Genomic DNA, 24,369 nt, shown 5'->3' on the forward strand with positions numbered 1-24,369 from the left:
GGATAAATTTTTTATTTAGCCACAACCTTATTTGAAATATTTTAGGTAATTTGCGTATAATTTTTTCTGCTAAACCATAGTTTTTACCATTATGACCTCGCAAAATTATATGAACGCGTACATTTATGAAAATAAAAGTGTTTTATTAACTCTTATTAGATCTCATGAAATCGATTAACGGATAAAAGCCTCTGTAAAATGTAAACAGTGACATCTGCGAGTTTGCTTTCATACGATTTCATTCTCGATTCTGGTAGTTTATAATACAAAATAAAAACACTTTAAAAAAAAGTAGGAGTTCATATTCCCAAAGTTCCTAGATTTTAGCGTATTAAAGATTGCATGCCTAATGAATTCTGATTACGATCAGGAATAAAAATGTACCACAAAGAGAATATTATTGGCATCCATGAGTCCTTATTATGAAATTTCGACAAAAGGCTAAAGAAAGAAGGCAGACCACAATGGCATCCAGAAGCAGAAAACGTAATAAGAGTTTCTAACCCGGTATTTTTCACAACTGAATTAACAATATTCTGTTTAACCAAAGACTTGTATTCTGCTCAGTTTTCATCCTAACATGTAATTCAGCATCGAATTATTCTCGCCTCAGACTTTATTCTGTTTCTCAAATTAAAACGCTATTACTGTAATTAACATTGCTTCAATACGCAATTACCTACTATATTTCACATTTTAAAGTACACCCTTGTCAAATGCATACACAAAAAAATAAGAACATTTTAATTCATTTCCTTACATCTGCATTTGTTTCTTTTCAGAGCTTAAGTAAAATTGCGAAAGTTATTGGCTTTCTGGCTGCTAGAAGTGAAGAACTATGCAGTCCGAATTAGCGTATCCACATCTCTTAAGAAAGATGAAAAATAAAATAACACAAAATTTGGAAATACTGAACCTACTTTGAGATGTATATTGAATCAGTATTTCCTGCAAAGTAGCAAGTACAGCAGTTATCTTAACTGTGTAGAATACTTCTGACATTTAACATGAAAATTACTATTTTAATTCTGTGCAGTTAAATGCAGGCGAAACTTTCATGTATCATAAAGTAAGGCAAAGAAACGAAATTAAAGAATTAGGGAGAAGACGAAATATCTAATATAATTTATCAAATAATTCAGTTTTTCATTATTCATTTTCGACAGTATTCAAGCAGCAACGTTTTTTCGCAGTCACGTTTTAGACATTTTAATAAGGTGCAAATGAGTTTGAAAAAATCCTTGAATTAAGGATATGTCACAAAGATGAAAGGAAATCCAAATAAAGTACTATAATAGAAAGGAATTGAAGATAAGACACATTTTAGTAGAGAAAAATGATGAATAATCAAAACTGTCAGTTTTTTGACATTTTTTATACTCGCAACCTTAATTGATATAAAATGAATAAAGACGAGGAAATTATATTAAGTTGCTATTGCTTTCACTTGTTTTTTTGTTTAAAAGTCTGTAATAGCATTTTAAAATTAAACAATCTTTTGAAACTACCTAAGACACAACTCGCATTAAATAAGTTAATTAGACAAAAATTGCGATTGATATAAATTTCAAGAAGCAAGTATTCAGAAGAAGAAAGTAGAAGAAGAAAGTATTTCAAGAAGAAGAAAGTTATTTCAGTTACTTTAATTTTACATCGTTATAGATGAGTAATAAGTAATTAATAAATCTTGACTAAAACTTCTTTTGAGAAATATCGTCTGTTTGTTGGCTTCTGAATCGTACGCCTTTCAAAACTTTATGCATAATTCGAATAAAATAATTCTCATTATTATCACAGCAGCTCATTTTTTAAATACTTCAGAAAGTCATTTACTGTTTTCATTAAGCAGATTTGCATCCTAAGGAAATATAAAATATTGTTACGTTAATGAAACCTTGTCGCAAGCTTTCTAAGCGATTCAGTAAAATAAAGTCACAACTTAATTTTGAATCAAGTCTCTTCTTTATTAAATAAATGTATTCGCGTGATGTAGATTTACAATGAAATAATAGCAATTTCTTCAAATAATAATAGTATTTTGAAAACGTTATTAATAGGTTACATTAATATTACAAAAGCAAATAAAATCTTTATGAAAACTTTGAATGAAAGACAGGACCTTTATTTCAGCAATATCGTCTCTGTTATTACTTTACTTTAAAGGTTCTATGCTATAACAGCTAAACTTACTATTCAAATTGTTAAATAGGTTGTCAAAGTATGTTATAAAGAATCTTACAGTAAGTTTGATAACTTTGATTATGCCAGTAGGGTTGTCTCGATAAACTGAAGGCTGCTTTCGTAGAAAACCTTCTGAGGGCATAAAAGCATATAACTTATAAAAGCATATAAGAACTTAGCATTACAACAATGCTTTAATTGCTTAGGACATTCATATCTCCTAAACATTTTATGAGTATATTTTTCTAAGAGATTTGCTAGCTTACACTGTGACTATTTTTTTACAGAGGAATAAACTTCGAAATAAAGTGGAAATATGTCAATCTCACCTTCTCTTTTAGTATACTTTACGCCTACCCGAAGACATTTATATTTATTTCGCAGTCACAAGTAACAGTGAAAACTTCAAATGTTTGTTTACGTGTGCTGCTTGCGTTTCTTTGCAATTCAAAAGCGCATTACGTATGCATTTAGAAATAGATTTTCGGAAAAATGTAAATTCTTATAGCCTTTATCCTTAATGAGCGTTTAGCTAGATCAGTGTCAAATGTATATTCCACAGACGTAAACTCCAACTTCGTTTCGTAACTTCGAGAGGAATTTGAAACCAAATTCAGCTTCCGCATTCTATTAAATCTATCGATTTGATCCGTTTGCGCTTCAAATAACTGAGAATAAGCCACACTTAATGCACTGATTGCTGAATGAGCCATCAGTTTCTTAACTTAAGCGTTTTGTTATTCAAGACAGAGTCGTCGCTAGCCAAAGAAGCTTTCGGAAGCTAGTGCAATGCTTACATGTCAGGAGAAGTACGTAAGTCGATTGTGTTATGATTGTGACAGATTTTAGAAATTAATCATTTAAGACTGCAACATGAGAACTCTAAAATTAAAATGCAGGCTGAACCTCTCAGCTATGAATGCAGCTAAAATGATAAAAGCAGTCGAAGCACTTTAATTTTTCCTTTCAAATTTATATTTATGAGCATTAAATCGTTTTGTTTAACTTGAGTTGGTTATAGACAAAAACAGAAAACAAAATAACATCTTCGGTGGTGAGGGCATTACTCAAAATTAACAGTACGTTTTTATTTATTTATTTAGTTGAATTAAAATGTTTTAGTTAATTAAATTGAATTTAAATGTTTTAGTTCAAGCCGTGAAATTAGCACCCGTCATTCAATTTTATATATTGTATAAAATTATATTTGCGCTTAGATATGTTGTCCTCTTTGCAATTTCTAGATCGAAATGATTGGGTTATTGTTAATGATTGTTCATTACGGTCTAAAACATAGACAAGGAGTATTAAGGTTATTCTTTGTTTTATTTTCAAGTTCTGTTGCACATCAAAAACTCTGAATATCAATGGTTCAGCGAATGAGAACTGTTAAAAAGTGCCATCTCAACAACGTGTTCTTGAAATCACAATTTTCTTTTGTTAATGATTATTAATTGTTGCGATCGATGCCTCATAACAATCATATCGATAGGATCCCTTTCACAACAGAATTTTCTTAAATAATTTTATTTTGGTTGGACGACATAGTTTTTCCTACCTCTTTTGCTTGGCCTACTCCCTTTTGCTACATATTTTTTTTCTACCACTTTTGCTTGTCCGCTTGAAATAATCGTGTGCAGCTTGCAATTTTTCTCGAAGAATAGTGTCATTACGGGGAAGGTTTAGAGTAAGACTTGTCAAACCAAGTTAAAACTTTTACTTATTTTTTCGTTTGGAAATCTTTTTTTAAATTTTGTTTTTAATTTTTTAGCTTTCTTTAGCCTTTTCTTTAAATTCCATTTTGGGGGTTTCTTTTTTTTTATTACACTTGGATATTCTTAACAATTCTTTTTCCCAATACACCACCAGTAATATCTACAATATCTACAAGAATTCGTCTTCCGAATTGTAGGTGTGCTTTCGCGTTTTTCCACATAACCGTATAATCACAACAGTAGTCTTGTGTTCAAGACTGTAAGCACTTGGCATTGAGAAAAATAAGACATAATGAGAGCACTGAGACCTTTTTGATATAGTTTGTAGGCCCACGGGATTACTTTTGGACAGTTCAGCACTAGCACTACTGTCGTTAGGGGAAATTTTACTGTTTCAAAAAATACAAATATGATATTTTATTGCTTATGTTACTACACAGTATAATGTATTCTGCAGTACTTTAACATACTTTTCATTTAAACCACCTTTAAAAATTTGAAGCAAATATTAAAGCATTCAAATTATTAAGGTGTTTTTATTGTATTTCAGGAATAATGTTTTGGCATTAAGAATTTTTATATGCACAGTTTCAAATTCAGCAATCGGTTGCTTTAAGATTACGTTCTGCATCGATACACAACATATTTAGATTGAAATACATAGCAAATAAGCAGCCAAAATTTGATATCTTTAAGAATAAAATATACTTGAATTCAGAGATCGTAAATAATTATCGATAAACTGGATATCGAAGATCCATAGTACTATATCATGACGCATTAGACTTTGATGCAGTATTGTGACAAAATTATAAGTATGTTCTGAATTTTTTTAATAATTTTACTGCTTGACATTTTAAAATTATTAATAGAAATCCCGGCAAAAACGAAGAAAAGAGCATACTAAAATCAGCAGTAACTTTCATAGGTATTCAGAAATTCAAATCCTAAATAGATAAGTTAATATAACTTATTTACTTTAAGAAACTTCTGGGTTAATACGATACTTCTTTTTCTTCATTCATGTTGGTATATCACAGGGATTTCACACATCTTTTGTAGATCACTGCTCTTCAGCTGTGACTCTAATGAAGTAAAATTTCTACATTAAAAGGAATCGTAACTAACTAAATTAAATATCTCATATTGAAAATCAAATGATTGACACAGAAAGAAATCTGCTTCTTAAATTTTTATTAGCTACATGTAAGCCGATAAACAGATTTGAGAAGTTTCTCCTTTGGGAATACTTGAGCTTTAAAATTCAAAACTTTTATTTCACGAAAATTATTAGTTTTGTTCTTAGATCTGCTCTAATGGCTCTAGTTTCTCTTTTTTTCTATTATATGAATGATAATTCTGGATGAATGAGTAGAGAGGATACGTTTATCCTTGCTTAGCATGTACAGGGCGTCCCACAAAGGACCCCCGTTTTTAAAATTAAATAATTCGAAAACAAAGATCGACAGAAGAATGAAACAAAAGGTATGTTTATTAGGACTACTGTAAAAAATCTGATACAAAAGTTTCACATTTAGCTACAAAAAGTGTCAGTAGGTGGCGCTGTACGCTGTATTACCAAAACAAGTCCCCATCTGAAGTCCGTAGCGAGCAGTCTGCGGACAGTTCCACTGTTAAAACCAACGCAAGTCATACCCCAACGTGAAAGAACGTTAGGGTATGACTTGCGTAGTGTTGATACGAGTCAGTATTCCTTAGAAAGCCTTTTCCTTAAGGATACCCCCCTCGGGGGTCGACGCAGAGAACTCTGTGAAGTACTGCATATGATCTGTACTTAGGCAGTCTCGGCCACGGGGGCACATTATCATTGAATTTGACGTTTCCATCGTTCACAGCGGGAGATACTTGATTAATTTCTCGGCTCGACTGTGAAGGGTTGGCTTAAGGCTAGGAACCACTGGTTCTGTAGCTCGGTGTGGGACAGCATCGAGTTTGCTAGGTAATGTCCTTTGGTTATCAGCAGCCCGCGTAGTACTGGTAGGTAGCATTTTAGACGGCCAGTCATATCTCCAGTTCAATATTTTTCCGGCACTGGCCAAACCTGAGAACCGGGAGTGGTGACCCCGCGTGCCCAGGTGTAACCTTATTGAGGAAACTTTAAAAAGTCTACCACCCCGGATTGGGGCCTTGGGATGTCACCAATCGTTACCTACAATTTTTTGGGGAAATGTTTGACTGAGATCCGCCCCCTGCCTAATATGGGGGATTCCAGCTGGGTCCAGTCCGTGTTATACCACAGGTTAAGGCGACGCACTTATCTACTTAATGTTAATGTTCTCCTTAAGGATATAGCTCTCGAGTGCTTTACCATAATCTAAGTCATATGTTCTCAACCTTATTTTGCTCATCACCGACTTTGGTTTGCACACCGTCCACTTTGAGAATATTTTATTTTCGAAGCCCCAGTATTAAAGTTTATTTTAGTTAGTACATGATTTAGCATGTTTTTTTTCCTTTTGTAGATAATATTTTTTTAATCTGCTCATCCGTGCCGTCTGAACGCCTTCCAATTTTCTCTGGATCTTCTAATGCTCCCTTGAAAGATTCAAACGCCCACAAGGGGGCGTTATCACCCACGTTGAGAATCTAGGATCTAAGTAATCCAATTCTGAAAACTGTCTTCCTCTAAGAAGGCTATCCATGTATAGATAGTCTGAATCTGCTTTGCCGTAATCAAATAATCCAATCTGATTCACTCTCAGTATAGTAGTTAGTAATACTGCTTTCATCAACTTTCATTTTGTTCAGTCACCATCTGACTTTACGGGAGAACGAAAGTATCAACACACCTACAATCAGCTTATATTTCAGGCTTGATATTCATATCTGATCGTGTTACACTAAAATACACAAGTTTCAACGCAATTCTCTAGTTAAATATAATCTGCATGCTCAAAAGCGCCCGAGTACAACTTTGAGTATAACAAATTTTGCTCTGAAACCTGTGGTTAGATTAGATCTTCTGAAGGATTTAATCTTCTAGTTTTAAATGTAAATTTAATCAAGTACTCATACCTAAGCTCTTGCAATCTTTCATCTAATTTCTGTACAATGCTAAGCCACTTGAATTAGTTATTAAACTGCTATTTATTGTTTGAGTAAATCTTAACAATGATAACATTTGCGAGCTAATATATTTAGGGTGAATCATTCATTAAATTAAATTAATGCATCTGTAATATAAAGCATGAAATAAATGGAAATATAATACTGAAGCTCATTACATGTTCTCATGTCAGGCTATTAATTTGGGTAGTTTAATTCCGGATTAATGTATAACCTGTCATAAAGGATAGAACATTAACACTATTATGAAATTAAGAGTATAGCAGGGGAATACTCAGAAATTAGTTTCTGCTGATTTATGAGCATAGCTTCAAAGCATAAAACTTCTATAATCATTATCTTCTATAGCTGACCGGGGTAAATATAGGTGAAAAATGCGGAGGTAAGCTATTATAAATAATAATTATGTTACATGATGTGCTTACAGATTTACTACAAAATCAAGCCTCATATTCCTTGCGAATAATTAATAATCTATTTTCACGTTTGTAAAATAGCAGATATATTTAACGTTAAAAAGAAAAAAGCATCTTATAGATATTTAATTTCCTTACTTATCGGTTTGTTAATGAATGATGCAATTCGTGCTAATATTTTTAAAATATTATTATTTATGTTCAAAGAAATGACTGGAAAAACGTAATGGTTATAAGATAATAATAAATTGCACGTTTCAAAATTAACCCTTGTTATGTTTCACATGTATTATAAACGATACGCATTCTCAAAAGTAGAACTGGAATCTTTCCTCCAACGCATAAAACAATACGTTTAATTAATCAACAGTTGCAAAGCGCTGCCATGTCCTTCTGTTGAGAAATATTATAAATTCAAAGTTCTTAATCTAATTACTAATTACTAAAGATCCAGTACATCTTGCATCAATTCAGTTATATGCTTATTTCAAGAATGCCTAGCCAAGAATAAAGCACTGCATCAAAAGGTCAGGACTACATCTCTCTTTCCCTTTACATATCATGATCATTATTATCACGTCACACTGTAAATCTTTATTGCATTTATTTACTTACAATTCTAAAAACCAATATTACACTGAAGTATAGCAAGAGTAAAGGACATAATTGTTGAACATTACAGTAAATAGCTATTGAACTGGAATTGTCAGTTTGTGAAAATTGTGAATATAAGAAATTGTCAATTTGTTCAAAATTAATAATCTGTTCGCTAAGATACAATCTACTTGAACAGTTCAGTAAAGTACTATGGGTTCTTAAAAACGTTTATCTGGTATTTTAAAATTATAATAAAAAGCAATAAGTTTTGAAAAATTTTCATAGTGAAAGTTTAATAATGATATACCATTTTAGATCAAGTATATAAATTGGAAGGAAGTTTGAATTTTCCACTTTTAGAGGCACTGAAGAACCCATATATCTGCATTCTGAATTTTTTAATTGCCTCAAGAACACTGCTTTTAAATTATGATTACTTACATAAGATTTATAATGAGAATCAAAGCAGCTGTAATTTCAGAAGCTGAGAAAAAATTTCTCATAAGATTGACGTTTTAAGCAAGTACAAGTTTTATTCGTAACGAGAAATATTTATGAGAATTAAGGCACGTTGATGACAGACAAAATTCTCAGAACGCTGTAAAGGAAAGAGAAATTCGACAATGTAAATATTAAACAAAACAGCAACTTTACATTGAGTATATTTGAATAATACTCTTTTTTTTATTCCAAAGGCTATCAGACACAGGTCTGCCTTTTGAAAATGCGGGAGAATCAACAGCAATTTTATAAGAAAATATATGGGTGGAACAAAACGAATGTTTTAATCAAATCATCGAGTTTTATTTAAAATCTGAAACAATCTAAGTTTGATTTTCACCTAATTTTAAACACGAACGCTGTTATGTGGTCCTAAGTTCTATTCCCAGCATCCGAATGAGCTATATGCTTGAAATTTCACAACAAATTATCTCCATTTTTCTAAGCCAAGACATCAGTTTTCTTACGCATAAAGTTCTTGTCTACTTTGTCATACTTAGGGAAATTGAAACTGGACTGTGGTATTTTATTGAAATAATGATTGAACTGCAATGTAATATTGAGCATTTTTAATATAAATACTGAACAATATAATAATGCAATAATAAATTCACATAATTCAATATAATACTGAACAATATAATTTGGAATCCTCAACAGGTACGGAAAATGAAATAATGGTTTTCTAGCGGCCGAGCGGTAAAGTCTCTAAATACTAGCAGTTCGGTCCGAGGTTCGAATCCTGTAAACGGGAAGGTTGCATGGGCGTTTTCGTGGTTTTCTCCATGCCTGACGCGTTAATACGAGTCAGTTTTCCTTAGAAAGTCCTCCTCGAAGGCAACCCTCTCTTCCTTGCCTTAGGGAGGAAAGCGTAAATATTGAAAATAATATCTTATTTCTCAAGAAAATTTTTAAAAAGTTTTTCCTAAGTTTAAAGATTCATTTATACCTTAATAGCGCCAGCTCACATTTAAACCTCTATAGTCCAGTAAGAAAGTGTGATTCATTTCATTTTCGGAATTGCACTTTTAGTTAAATTTTCAAACCATTAATTGAAAAGATTTATCATTTACATGATCGTGTGACATTTACAAACTTAGTTAGATGTTTCGTAAATTAATAATTTGTTGATTATTTACAGAAAAGCATCTTTAACCTATTAGAGAAATTCAGAAAATGAGCATAAATGTAACATTAATTTGAAAACTAACACGGTTCTAAGTGAAGGTATGTTTGCAAATCAAATAATGGATGTTTGCTTAGAAGAATTCAAATGCAAAGAGGAAATTATATTCTCGAATGCGTTTCTAAAAAAATGCGTATTTATTTAAAATGTTTGCATACCTGATAAAACGACGGAATTAAATTATATTAACCAAATAACAATCAAAATAAAAGTCGTTGTTTTCTCTGTTGTTCATTGATTATAAACTTGCATGAAATTAAATATTTGTTATAATATAAATTCAATAATTACAAATCAAACATTTAATTTTGTTTAAAAATCTATTACAATAAATAGAAAAGATTATTAAGTCTTAATTATTAAGTGTATTTATCTTTAAATGAATAGTTTTTGAAGTTTATTTTACGAGAGAAGAAAATTTTAACTGGAGAATATCCTGTTAAAAATTGGATTTAAAACATATGCGTAGAAGAAAGAAATAGAACTGCATCTAGCTAATTGACAAAAAGGGTGAAAATTGTTAAGCTGAGGTAACAGGCTTTATTTATGAGCTAATGGAGTCCTAATATTGCGAATAAGAAAATATACTAAGTGAAAAAAATCTTTATATTGGAACAATCTAAAATTGAAGAAGGAAATTTATCCATAAGTAGGTTGCAAAATTCGTTCCCACTAACTATTCTTACTTTTGATAGCTTCGCAAACTAGAAATACGAATATGAATGACTATAAATGCCCAGATTATTGTGACTATTTAATTATCAGTGAAGTGACAAGCAACAAGCAGCTATGAGTAGGCAACTAATCCTCCAGTTCTCTGAAAATAAGAATAATTCTCAACGGATAAAATTACTACAGATTTATTACCGATAACAGATTCATTAAGAATATGAAGCTACCTTTAAAGATACCAGTAAATTAGTTCTTGCTCATTCTTTCTCACTTTTGAGATGTTCTACAAAGAAAATGTATTATATAAAACGCTCTGGGGTTTCTCATGCACTTGGAAGAGAGTTGCTTGGGTGAATTGTCTCGTATTCTCATTGTACAACACGAAAATCATAAAAGACACTGTAATCTATATCAGTATATTCTGCTTTGAGATTAGAGCCTTCGACTGAGTATCTGTGTTCAGTAGCTTCATCCATCAACTATTAATAGATCTGTTTTATAATTTTCGCGCCAGTCTGCTAGAGGGCGCTGTTTGTGTTCCAATAACGAATGGCAGGCGGGACGCTAAAGACGAAGGATGCGTAAACCCCAGATGCCTAATAATATATCCTCAATTAATTATTGTTACATATTTTACGTTACTAAATTCTGTTGCAATTTGAAGGAAAATATATGCACCATTAGCCACACTGAACCACCATATGTAAAATTGCTACATCAGCCGAGAATCGAACCTGAGGCGCCTGCGTGGTGAACAAGCATTCTACCACTGAACCACCGCTGTGTTTGGAAGAAGTTGTTGGAAGGCCGTATTTTTGGTACAGTTTTTAAGATAAATAATCAGTTTTAAAATAACAAAAGTTAGAAATTTTGCAATTTCCTGGTGATTCTAGCAAATTTGTGGAACTCTTAAATTGTTTTGATCGCGCAATCGATTTCAATGAATTCTGAAACACAGCAGAGAAACTGAAGCTGTGAAAAGCACTTTAACTTACCTAGGAAATAAATGCCAAGGGAACTCATAGGAGTTCAGGTGGGGAGTGTCGTGGAAATCCCTCGTCATTTGATTAGAGGACGTTGTTTGTGCTCCAGCAGTCAGTGGCAAGTAAAATACTAAAGGTATAGGATGTGGAAGACCTAATAATGCCTCCTTAACTATTTAATTATTGTTATGCACGGTCCAGTCACGTTAATGTGAATACCTGTCAAAAGCCAGAATAACCACCTTTCGCATAGAGGATCGCTGCCAGACGTGTAGGAAGGGAGTCAATTAGGTTCTTGAAAGCTTTCTCTGGGATGATGAGCCATGCCGACTCCAGTGCAGTGGCTAGCTGCGCTAGGTTAAGCGGTTGAGAATCCATGGCGCGAACAACTCGATCAAGGTGGTCCTACAATTTCTCGATTGGGTCAAAGTCCGGGAAGACTGCTCGCCATGGCAGTACGGTAAACTCATCCTGGTGCTCTTCGAACCACGCATGCACACTGCGAACTGTATGACATTTCGCATTGTACTGCAGATAGATGCCATCATTCTGAGGAAAAACAATTCGCATGTAGGGGTGGACATGGTCCAAAAGGATATATGCGTATTTCTGTTGATTTATTGTGCCTTTCACAATGATGAGTGCACCCAGAGAATGCCACGAAAACATTCCCCAGACCATAATGCTCCCTCCTGCAGCTTGGACCCTTCCGGCAGTTGTTGCAGAATGTCTGATGTCTGACGTTTCACGCCATATACGCCAACGTCCATCTGTCCGATGGAGCATAAAACATGATTCATCGGAAAAAGCCACCTGTCGCAACTCAGTGGACGTCCAGTTGCGGTACTGGCGTGCAAATTCCAGCCTTCGTCGCCGATAAACTGCAGTGAGCATAGGTGCTTTAACCAGGCATCTGCTGCGAAGGCCCATACGCAGCAACGTTCTCTGCATCTTCGGTAAGGAGACACTGTTGGTAGCCCCTTAGTTCATCTCAGCGGTCAGTTGCTCAACAGTTGCATGTCTATTCGCCCGAACGCATTCCGCAGCCGTTGTTCACCTCTGTCATCTATGGCCCTTGGTGCACCATTTTTGCCATGTCGCTGATTTTGAATTCTGCCATTTTGCCCTGTACGGTATATTTTTGCCACGGTGACACGCGAACAATTTACAAATAGCCGTTTTGAAAATGCTTCTACGCTTGGCCCAAAAGCCAATGACCATGCCCTTTTCGACGTGAGACAAATCGCTCCGTTTCTGCATTACGCCAACGATTGCAATGTTTCCTGATTCTCTTGCGACACCCTTTATATACGCTCCACTGCAATGTACTGCCACCTGCCTTCTGTAATTGGTTATTTCACGTTGACGTCGAAAGTAGGTGGTGGTCACATTAATGTGACTGGAATGTTTATATGTTTTGTTAATAAATTTTGCTGTTGTTATTTGAAGGAAAATCTATGCACCATTAGCCACATTGAACCATCAGATGGAAAAAGGTGCAAGCTGCTGTTAAATTAAAGCAGTTACTGTGGGAAAATTACGTTCATTCATTTCATTAAATAAAACTCTACTGAGTCATGCTATGTAACAAGAAAGAGTACTCTGCATAAAAGTATTAAAAAGATAAATTTATTTACAGGAACACTGCAAGTTCGTTACATGTTATGATTTCACATATCGCTATCTTACAAGAGAAGAACAGAAAATGCTGTTGCCAGTTCGCTGAAGCTAAGTATTGACATAGAAAATATATGGCTCGTCAACAGACAACATTCTCCCACCTTAAAGTAACTCAATTTAAAGAAATTAACATAAGTTTTAACATTAAAGTCCTGAAAAGACTATCCAATAACACTTCAATATAAATTCTACACTACTAAAACTACATTAGAACAATTTTTTACAAATAATAAATTTATAATTAGAGTTTAGAAGTTTTAATTTCACGACCACATGCAGATCGTTTTGGTAGAGGCTCACAAATATTTTTTACCTTTTCTGTTGCCTTCTGTGCTCTCATCACTTTTGGACTGTCTTGACACGTGCAATTCTCACTTTAGGTCGTGGTCTGAGATGAGTCCTATTACGTTCGCAATCGGCAATCGAAATGTTTTTACCTTGCTCTGTTTGCAATGCAAATATTTATTAAGAATAGCTCAGGTGGTATGACAACCACCTAAAAACTAACGATGCTCTCTAAGAATTATTCGCATCATCTGAGTAATAGCATAATTGACTTCAAATATGTATCAGAAATCAACTTGAAAATAACAGGATGATTGTGAGGTAAAACTGCTGGACGTCGAAACGTTTTCGTATTTCCCAGATGAGAAATCTTCGTTCTTAATCGTAAAACACCATCTTGGTCAACATAAGTTAAACAGGTTCAGTTTAGGAGGGAAAAAAAAACTTTGGAGCAAGTGATTTAATTCTCTTCGAACTTCTCATCGAAATGGAGAATTCTTGTAAAGCATTATTTTTGAGTATTTAGTCACTAAATATTTGTTTAATAGTAATAATATTATTTTCTTAAAAGAATTTTTCGGTATATCACGCCTCATTATTTACAGATTTTAAGGTTTATAAACTTCCGTTTTATAGAATTAATGGATAATGAATCGATTAAGATTGTTATTGTTACATAAATTAATAGTTTTATAATTAGCTTTCCTTCTTGGTTGCGCTTTCACATCTCTGAGAAAGTTAATTTTGAAAACAGGAAAAAATATGATAAATGAATTTGATTTAAATCATAGAGCTAAAAAGCGAGACATCAACAGTCCGCGAAGAGCATGCTTGACGCTATTTTTAGTGGGCAGTTTCTTGATAACGAACGTGTTTTTTGCAGTGTAAAGGTAGCTTAGTCTAATGATGTATTCGAAGGAAAGTTCAATTGCTCTGAGAAAGAAAAGTGGAGGTTCTCTAGCTGATTGAGAAGAAGAAATTGTTTGATTTATTAGTTAAGCTAATTGTTATTATTTTGGTATTTTGTTTAGCATGGGTTTGCATTTTCTTAAAATCTAAGAATGTCTTTTTCTCAATCTAAAAGAGCCTGTTATGCTTGGTTTATAACTTAGTCAAAATTTTATGACAATTTATTGCCCTATAATATTAATTAATATAATACAAATATATATATATTTTTTATTTTGACTTGATGTATGAGGCCGTTGTGTGTATAGGTCTGAAGCAAAAACATTCCTACCTCGCCGTCCGGACAGTATATAGTGCTTAGGGCAACCGACTGCGATACCAAAGGGCGCAGGTTCGAATCCCGGAGAAGGATTGTATTTGTTCATCCCCTCATAGGAGGTACAGGTTCATCCCCTCATAGGAGGCTCCTATTAAGTGCTTCCATGATAAAGTTGTAAGGATCTTAAGTTTTACTAACGTTTATTTTATTTTAAATCTTTACTATCACTTCTTATTTTCTACTTCCGGCCAGAATTATAAGCGTGAAGGAGTTTATGCAAAGTTGTCTGGCGAACGCCAAGTATTTAAGTGTGGCCTTTTTGCCAAGCAAAAGAGAGGAAGCCGTGAGTTCGAAGCAGGCCGCTTACCTTAGAAGTTACGCAGTTGCTACTTTGCCTTCCAGGCCAGAGGTTTTAATCCTCTTGATAAATTAAACGTATTGTAGTGTTCACAGTCTCTGTGCTACATACGCTTTCTGTTATTATAAGGCCAATCTTATTCTAAAGTTAAATTAGAGTGTAGTTTTATTTTGATATCTTTTAAGTTAGACCCCGAGTGGAGGGTCATTGTATTCCGAAGTACGGAAGTCATTGTATATAAAGAAAAAAATAAAGGGTTTTGTATACCCTTCGTCTGTATCCTGTCTACTTACTACAATTAGTGAACATAGCTTTAGTAAGCTCTCTGTTCTAGTCAGGTCATTGTATGTTTCCGAAGAAGGTTAGAAGAAACATTGAACCTGATAGTGGCGCCCGACGAAGAATAACCATGGCCGAGTTTCAAGAAGAACCTGTGCTGCCTGCAGAAACAGCTCAGAATCCAGAAATGCCAGCTGCCGCCCTGGAAGGATTTGGGTATATTGTCCAGACCATGCGCGCTTCGATGAAACCAGAAGCAACGTTTAATGGAAACTCACAGGTAACCAGTTTTTTGGAAAAATTGGATGACCACTTCATGCTCTACCCCGTGCACGAGTTTCAAAAAGTTACCTTAGCTACCAGCGCTTTGAGGGGCCAAGCGCTTAACTGGTTCAAATGTATCGGCAGAAGTCTCTTGGGTCAAGCAGGAAGTCCCACCTATACCTACAAAAATTTCAAGACTGCCCTACTAAAAGCCTTCCCTGTTGTAAGGGATCGTGCGAAATTAGAAACAGAACTTTTCAGTATATATCAACAAAGAATGGAAAACATGTCGAGTTTTATTTTAAGAAAAATTCACGTTTTCAAGCTCTTGTATGGAAACCGTCCGGATCCTGAAATAATTCAAGTGATTTTGCCGAGGTTACTACCCCAAGTGCAAGACTTTATTGAATTGAGAAATCCGACTACACTGGAAAAATTATTTGAGCTAGCAATCCAGTTTGAAAGTAGAAGAACGGCGGACGTCGAAAGAAGACGCCAATATCAAAAGCGAAACCAATTTGGTACGCCAAGACTACAGCAAACTCAAGCACATGGCTACGGAGAAAAAGCGAATCAGTGGGCAAGGAAACCCGAGCATTCAAAAACAGCCGGCGAACGTCGACAGTTCAATAGCAACCCAGGAAAAAAGTCTCAAGGCCAGTGGAGAAAGAAGGAAAGCACCGAAAGGAAAAATAATTTAAACTAAAACGGATTTCTGCTGACGAGAGGGTGCGGAAATCCGAAGGCCACGAAAACCCCTCTTCCTACAAGTTAAATACAGTAATGGTGAAAAATTTAACTCTTCCGAAGATTGAAGTCTTGGTAAATAATATCCCGGCCACCGCACTCCTGGATACAGGCGCGCAGTGTTCCTGTGTGGCAGAAGTCTTTTTTAGAAAGTATTTTCGCAAATACCGCATATATAATGCGGATAATACAACAGTATTAGCGGCGCAAGGAGAACAATGTAAGTGCGTAGGTAAAGTACCTTTGTACATCCGTATCAAGGACGAACAAGTAAAGGTGATGTTTTTTATAGTAAAGAATTTGCAAGCACACTTAATACTAGGAATAGACTTTCTTTCAGACGCACAAGCTACACTGGATTTTAATGAAGCGTCTCTTAAGCTGACGATGAAACCAGTGCGTGTAGAAAAGGTTGAACCGCCAAGGTTAAATCTCGACCACCTGCCTAATGACGAGCAAGATAGAATCCGACAAGTGGTAAGTGAATTTGCTTCCTTATTTAGTGATATTCCAGGATTTACCCAGGTTACTAACCATAGTATTGACACCGGAGATGCATTGCCGGTTCGTCAAAAACCATACCGGTATGATAAGAATAAGGAAAAAATTATAGAATGGCATATTACCGATATGCTACGTAAAAAGATCGTAACGCCTATCTCAAGTAGTTATGCTAGTCCGGTGGTTTTATGTAAGAAAAATAATGATTATCCTTTGGAGCATCCAAAAAGGTGGAGATTCGCTATTGATTACCGTAAATTAAATTCCATAACGAAATATCCGGTATATCCCTTACCGATTATAGAAGAAATTTTAAGGAACATAAAATCAACCAAATTTATGACAACTTTAGACTTAACGAATGGTTATTTTCAAATAGGAATCAGGCCTGAGGACGTGCCTAAGACTGCTTTTATAACCAAGTCTGGCACTTATGCATTTTTGCGAATGCCGTTTGGCCTTTCAGGCGCCCCAGCAACATTTCAGCGATGCATGGACATTGTGTTAAGACCTGTTCTTGGAAAGTCCACATTTATCTATCTAGACGATATCATTATTACTAGTTACAATCTCGACCAACATGTACAGGATTTAAGACAGGTGTTTTCTTTATTAAATGAGGCCGGTCTAAAAGTTAATGTCGAAAAGTGCAAATTTCCAGCCCCTGAATTAAAATATTTAGGTTACAAAATATCCCAGAAAGGAATAGAGACAGACGAATCAAAAATAATCGCTGTACAAAAGTATCCGACTCCAAACACGGCAAAGAAGCTCTCTTCTTTTCTAGGACTTTGTTCATATTATAGGTCCTTTATAAAAGATTTTGCAGCTATTGCTGAGCCATTGTTAAAATTAAAAAGGAAAAAGGCAAGATTCTCGTGGACGGCCGAAGCCAATAGTGCTTTCGAAAAATTAAAACAAGCATTAACGCAATCCCCTGTGTTGAAATTTCCTGAAAAGGATGAGAATTTAGAAATTTCAGCGGATGCTTCGGATTATGCGGTAGGAGCAGTACTTTCGCAAAATCAGCAGCCCGAGGCATTTTTTAGCCGAACTTTAAATCAAACACAAAGAAACTATTCCGCGACCGAGAGAGAGGCACTTGCAGTTCTGTTAGCAGTGCAAAAGTTCCGAGTCTATTTTGGAAAGGCGCCGATAACAGTATATTCTGATCATGCGGCGGTAACTAGATTGTACTCTGGAAAAAATTTATCCCCAAGGTTAATAAGATGGGCACTCAAGCTGCAAGAATATAATCTGGTAATCAAGCATACCCCCGGAAAGGAAAATATTGTAGCAGATGCCCTGTCACGAATTAAATTAGACGAACAGGGTAATACCGTAAACGTTGCAATGCTGACAGCGTGTACAATAAATTCCCGAGAAACTGTAATAACCGAACTGGGTAAGGATCCTGAGTTTGGAAGTATTTATGAGTATTTGAAGGATCCTGAAAATTTTAGCCACCAAGATATTGTGGCGATAAGAAATAGGGCGGCCCATTACGAACTAATAGATGGTCTATTATTTTATACAAAAACTACGAATTCCAACAACGAATTTCGACCTGTTATCCCAGCTAGTCTTTGATTAAATATCCTGCAAGAGCTCCATGACAGCCCTTTAGCTTCTCATGCTGGTATTCGAAAAACTACTCAACGCGTACGCGAGGCAGTCTACTTTCCTGAACTGCAAAAGTTAACAAGGGCGTATGTCCAGTCCTGCCCAACATGTCAAGCCGTTAATTATATTAATTTCCGCCCGGCCGGGTTTCTAAATAGTATTAAATCCGAATTTCCAAATGAAATAATCGGCATCGATTTATTGGGCCCTTTCCCAAAAAGTCAGTTAAACAAAAGTCGCTATCTCCTTGTTATAGTTGATCATTTTAGTAAATGGACCGAAATTGTTCCCTTAAAACGAGCCTCCGCGAAATTAGTTACCGAGTTACCGATTCTATTTTAAATAAATATATTTTAAAATACGGGGCGCCCCTAAAAGTTATATCGGATAATGGTCCTCAATTTGTAAGTAATATATTTGAAGACATGTGCCAAAAACTGGGCATACGTCATTTAAAAATGGTCCCGTATCGGCCGCAATCAAATATAGCGGAACGGGTCAACAGAAATATAGTGAAAATTATCCGTAGTTATGTTAAAAATTTTCATAAAAGCTGGGATAACTATGTCAATGAATTTGCTTTCGCCCTTAGGACCGCAAAACATGATACAACGGGCAAAACTCCTGCTGAGTTATTTCTAGGCAGAAAGGTTATAACACCGTTAGATAAACTATTTTATGTGCAACAAAGAACCCCAGAATTTAAAATGGGTGATATAGAAAAACTAATAAAAGAAGCAAAAAAGAATACGGAAGTAGCACAAAGAAAACAAAAATTGTATTATGACTTGAAACGACGGGGAGTAACTTATAAAGTAGGGGATGAAGTACTAAAAATTAAGCATTCACTTTCTTCAGCACCAGAAGATAAAACTGCCAAATTTTTTCCACGCTTTGAAGGACCATATGTTATAGAAAAAATAACTCACGCTGTTGTAGTGTTAAAGGCAAGAAATGGTGAAACCTGTTCCGCAAACATTGACCAGATAAAACCATTCTATGACCGTAATAAAATGCAAATCTTTTCAGATCTTTTGCAGGATCCGGTACGGCAGACACCGCAGGTACAAGTTCCAGAGGTGGGAAAACGACAAGTACAAGGGCAAGCCAATGAGAGACAGAAGCAAGTGAAAAGAAAATTGCCCCGCGGAAAAATTGAAGGTACAAAGAAAAAGAAGCCGTTCCACCGTCCAAAAAACAGAGTTCACGAACACCCCCAGAATGAAGAAGGGAGAAGGACGACGTATGTGGAAAAGACCGGGAGAAAGGACGGCAACTATAACCCGGCTGTGAAACGGAAGATTGACTCATCCGACAGAACTCTCCGCAGCAAAAGTCGCCGAACTGCGGAAGGGCCATCAGCGGCGGAGGAAAAAGTACAAGAAAAATTTGAACGGCCAACAACGAGGTCCAAGCAGGATCACGACAGAAGTTTCCCGGTTCCACCAAGACCAGCTGCCTTCAAACGGCCAAGACCACAAGCAGAGGACAGAAGGAAGATGTTCAAGGGTGGCCGTAGTGGTGAAAAACGGAAGCTTCCAGAGGAAAGCACTGAAGGGCGAGCCCGTACAAGAAGGAGGATCAACCAAGCTACGGTCTGCAGCACCTTTAAAGACTGGGCCCAGAAAAGGATGTCTGAATATTACAAAGATAAGTAAAATTTTATGTTACTTTACAAACTTAAGTTAATCTTTCATTCTTACTGTAAGTGGCAGATTTCAAGAAGTTTTACCTCATGCGAGGTCTACCTTTATCGCCAAAAGGGCGAGAAATGAGTTGTGACCGATTTTCTTATTATGTTTTTCAATTACTCGCGCGTAAAACTAAAGTTGATGTATAATAGCGTTGTATAAAGACTTAAATATTGTAAAAAGTTATTGTATAAATTTTATTTAAAACATTCTAACAAGAAAGAAGTTTTAGTCTGAAAGACTTTTTGAAATGTAGTATTATTTCAATGTAGAAAGAATTGGCACTTGCTTTGAAAAGAATAGAAGTTAACAATGTACTACTAATGTATGTTTTCAAATGTGTAAAATTAACGGCATCTTGATATGTTCTTGTATACATGTGAACTGTTATTTTGAATGTTTAGAAATAACGTGATATGGTAAAAGTGAAAGTAATGTTAAAAAATTTGTTATTCGTGTGACTGTAAAGATTAAATCATGGTGAATATGTGTTAAAGGTTGAATGATGTAGTTAGGCTCTCTGACGCTACACTTTAGAGTTAGCCACTTTCAGAATAGTACCTCAGGGTCTAGAGTTGAAATTAGGGTGTGTTAAGAGGTCTCGTATGTTGAATTTTAACACGTTAGTGTTTTGATTGTAGGAGGAAGTGTTGAACACATAGACAGAAACACATTCGTGTTTGGTGTTTTTACAACACATGTCAGAGAGCACGGGGAGAGATAATTAAAATAGTCATGAATGAAATAAGAATGTTAAGAAAAGTATATTTTATATGTTATTTGCAATGTCATTCTGTAACATTTCATTAAACTAGTTTTCCTTCCAGATCTCTGGAAGGAACCAGAATTGAATAAAGCTCCTGTTTTGATGCAGTACAGATGAAAAAGAAAAAAGATTGTTGTATATTCCGGGAGCTGCTATTGTAACAAATTTCTTTCTTTTAAAATTTTCTAGTTTCTAGCTAAGTTATGATTGTTAAAGGTTGGCCTCGCGTTAGTTTCTAGAGCTAAAAGTTTTCAACAAGGTCGTTTTAGACCTCAGTTTCAAACTAATTAACTCTGGCGGGAAGTATGTAAGGATCTTAAGTTTTACTAACGTTTATTTTATTTTAAATCTTTACTATCACTTCTTATTTTCTACTTCCGGCCAGAATTATAAGCGTGAAGGAGTTTATGCAAAGTTGTCTGGCGAACGCCAAGTATTTAAGTGTGGCCTTTTTGCCAAGCAAAAGAGAGGAAGCCGTGAGTTCGAAGCAGGCCGCTTACCTTAGAAGTTACGCAGTTGCTACTTTGCCTTCCAGGCCAGAGGTTTTAATCCTCTTGATAAATTAAACGTATTGTAGTGTTCACAGTCTCTGTGCTACATACGCTTTCTGTTATTATAAGGCCAATCTTATTCTAAAGTTAAATTAGAGTGTAGTTTTATTTTGATATCTTTTAAGTTAGACCCCGAGTGGAGGGTCATTGTATTCCGAAGTACGGAAGTCATTGTATATAAAGAAAAAAATAAAGGGTTTTGTATACCCTTCGTCTGTATCCTGTCTACTTACTACAATTAGTGAACATAGCTTTAGTAAGCTCTCTGTTCTAGTCAGGTCATTGTATGTTTCCGAAGAAGGTTAGAAGAAACATTGAACCTGATAAAGTGACCTTAGTAGTGGCGAACGTCTGTGACGATTTGGGCCCACCACTGGAAAAAATGAAACACTCCTACTTTATCTTACATAGTTATTTCGTTTCTTTAAATTACCAAAATTCCCGCAATAACAATAAAGACTGATGGATGACTTTCTAAGGGAAACTGGCTCGTATACGCGTTACACATGGGGAAACTACGAAAACACCCATGCAGCCAGCCCGTTCGCGGGATTCGAACCTCGGACCGAATTGCCAGTGTTCAGCGACTTTACCGCTCGGCCACTGGTGGGCCCTAGAAGCAAAGGAAAAAGTAAAAATAACAAAATAACTGGATTAAATAACACAAATCTTTACAAGCTTAGTAGAGGTTTAAATAAATTTTTATCAGTGTTATAGTTCATAACACTACAGTCAACTTTTTTTTTCAGGAAAACCAGTTTTTTATGCAAATATTTAAATGACTATAATAATATACGGTAATTAATTTTATGAATCTTGGGAAATGCTTTCATTTTGATTATGTGAATATATAGTGCTTTTTTGCAGATAAATCAGGGAAGCTTGAAGAATAAATTAAATTATTGAGAAAATATCAAATGCCTTCGTTACTAAGACAACCTTGTCCTTCTCCTTTTTTCCTCTGTTTCCTTTATTTTTTTTTTAAATTAACCATAGTGTATTTTTGTCTTTTTTATATATGATATTGTAACATGCTTTAGAGCTTCATATGCAAGAATTGTAAAATATGCCTCATTTTGAGCGTATTTATCTATTAATTTTATATTAATATTCCTATTCCGTCTCTATTAATTATTATAATTATACTGGAAAAATATTGAGGTACCGAGATTAACGTAATTAATACGTTTCGTGATTTCTGCTAACTACAAATATGCATATGGATAAGAAGCTTAAATTTCATAATTTTGTTTTGCGTAGTTATCATGTGTCTTATTAATAATACAAGTTAAATTAGTTATATAGTTTACTTACAAAAGTTAAATTTAATATCTTATCATCCAGAATACTTAAATGATAATTATTTTAAAATTAATCACATATAATGTTATGAGTATGTAAATCGTTTTAGCATGAAATATTGGTGTTAAAATTGTGCAACTCTATAATAATAAGGTTTCTGACTTACAAAATGCTAGTAAACTCCTTTATTCCGTTTTCTGCTTTAATTATAAATGACAATATGCAAATACAAATTCTCCATAACGTCGCTGGGTATATTAAGAAGTAGAGATAAGAAAAGTCTAAGCTTCGTCATTAAAATTTTGTGATCGTAATAGATTACACCACTACAAATTGTCATAGTTATTTGGCTGTAATTAGTTTAATCAAAATAATAATATCGCATGCGAAAAGTGCTTTTGAATTATTACGTATTTTTATAAAAATACATAATTTTCCTTATCAGTCTTATTAAATAATATCTGATGAGCCTATCAGTTTCATTTTAATTAATTAGCTATAATTAACGTATTACATCACTCTGTATTAGACATGTTAAGTAATGTTAGTGATATAGTATATCATTCTGTACTAATGTGTTAAGCTCATTTATTATTGCTTACTTAATGTAATAAATTTCAGCAAAAATATTTAACAGTAAATAATTTGCATTAACACATAGAGATTCAGTAATAAACTCTTAAGACCGTTGTAAGACATACACGAAAAAATTTAAACAAGAAAAGGGATCAATCAATGCTTTGAATGAAGTGCTTAAATAAAGAGTTTAAAAATGAGGAAATTTTAAAAAATGAACATTGGGTTAACTTTACATGCAGAACCATATTATTCAATAGATCTTTTAAAAAAGGGAACTCTCTAAAGTTATTTCTTTCTTCATAGAAAAGCCAAACCTAAATATTGTATGTAATTTTTAATCGATTGGTAAAACGTCATTCAATTCGAAAAAGTAATTCTTTGGAATAAAAATATTAGAATATTGATATTAGTATTCAAATGTGCTTAAAATTAGAAAAGCTAATATTTTTTCATTTGAAATAATTTCCAAATGGTGGCAGAAAGAAAAGTGGAAAGTTAATTTCGATTCAAAATAATCAATAATCAATAATTCAGATATTTCATTTCTTTTATAAAAGATTAAAGTTAATCAAAGGCAATTTTTGAAAAGAATTAGAAATCAGTATCTTCAGTGGAATAAAATACGGTATTTAAACAAAAAGCATTCGTATTAAAAACATTCGGAAGTATTCGTAGATGTACCACTTTTAAGAAAATATGTGTCTTAACACGGGCTTCTCCGATTCAGTATCTAAAATGAATACAAAACAGTCTATGTGACATCTTAGGCGGTTATTTGGCTGTAAGGCTGATTATTACGAATAACCCAAGAGGAGATACTTTGGTAGAGGAATTTATAAGAAACATCAGTTTATATTCATTGTAAATCCACATGCAGCTTCGCAATTTCAATCACGAGGAATGTAACAGGGTAAGCTACCATTTTTCGCGGTTTTGTTGGCAAGACTACTGATCAGCTGGAATATTACTGATAAATATTTGGAAAATATTATCAGGTCTTCGAATAAAGTTGTGGAAAATACCTCGTGAATGCTATCAATTTTTCTGCCAGCGTTTTTTTAAAGTATAATTAAGCTCTAGGATTATTTAAGATGGCCATTTGTATGACATTACGAGGATTATTTGATGTGCAATATACAGTCGAAACTTGTTGAAACGAACTTCAGTGACTGAAAAT

The 24,369-nt window shown here is 34.4% G+C and overlaps 1 protein-coding gene across 1 annotated transcript in view; it reads right to left on the reverse strand.

Moving 5' to 3' along the window:
* Positions 1 to 24,369, reverse strand: part of LOC118204609 (prostaglandin E2 receptor EP3 subtype-like) — a 378,063-nt gene that overhangs the window by 107,441 nt on the left and 246,253 nt on the right. The window lies entirely within an intron of this gene.

This window comes from Stegodyphus dumicola, chromosome 9, assembly GCF_044657685.1.
Source record: "Stegodyphus dumicola isolate Sdum_Otavi_A_Nest chromosome 9, ASM4465768v1".
Lineage (NCBI taxonomy): Eukaryota > Metazoa > Arthropoda > Arachnida > Araneae > Eresidae > Stegodyphus > Stegodyphus dumicola.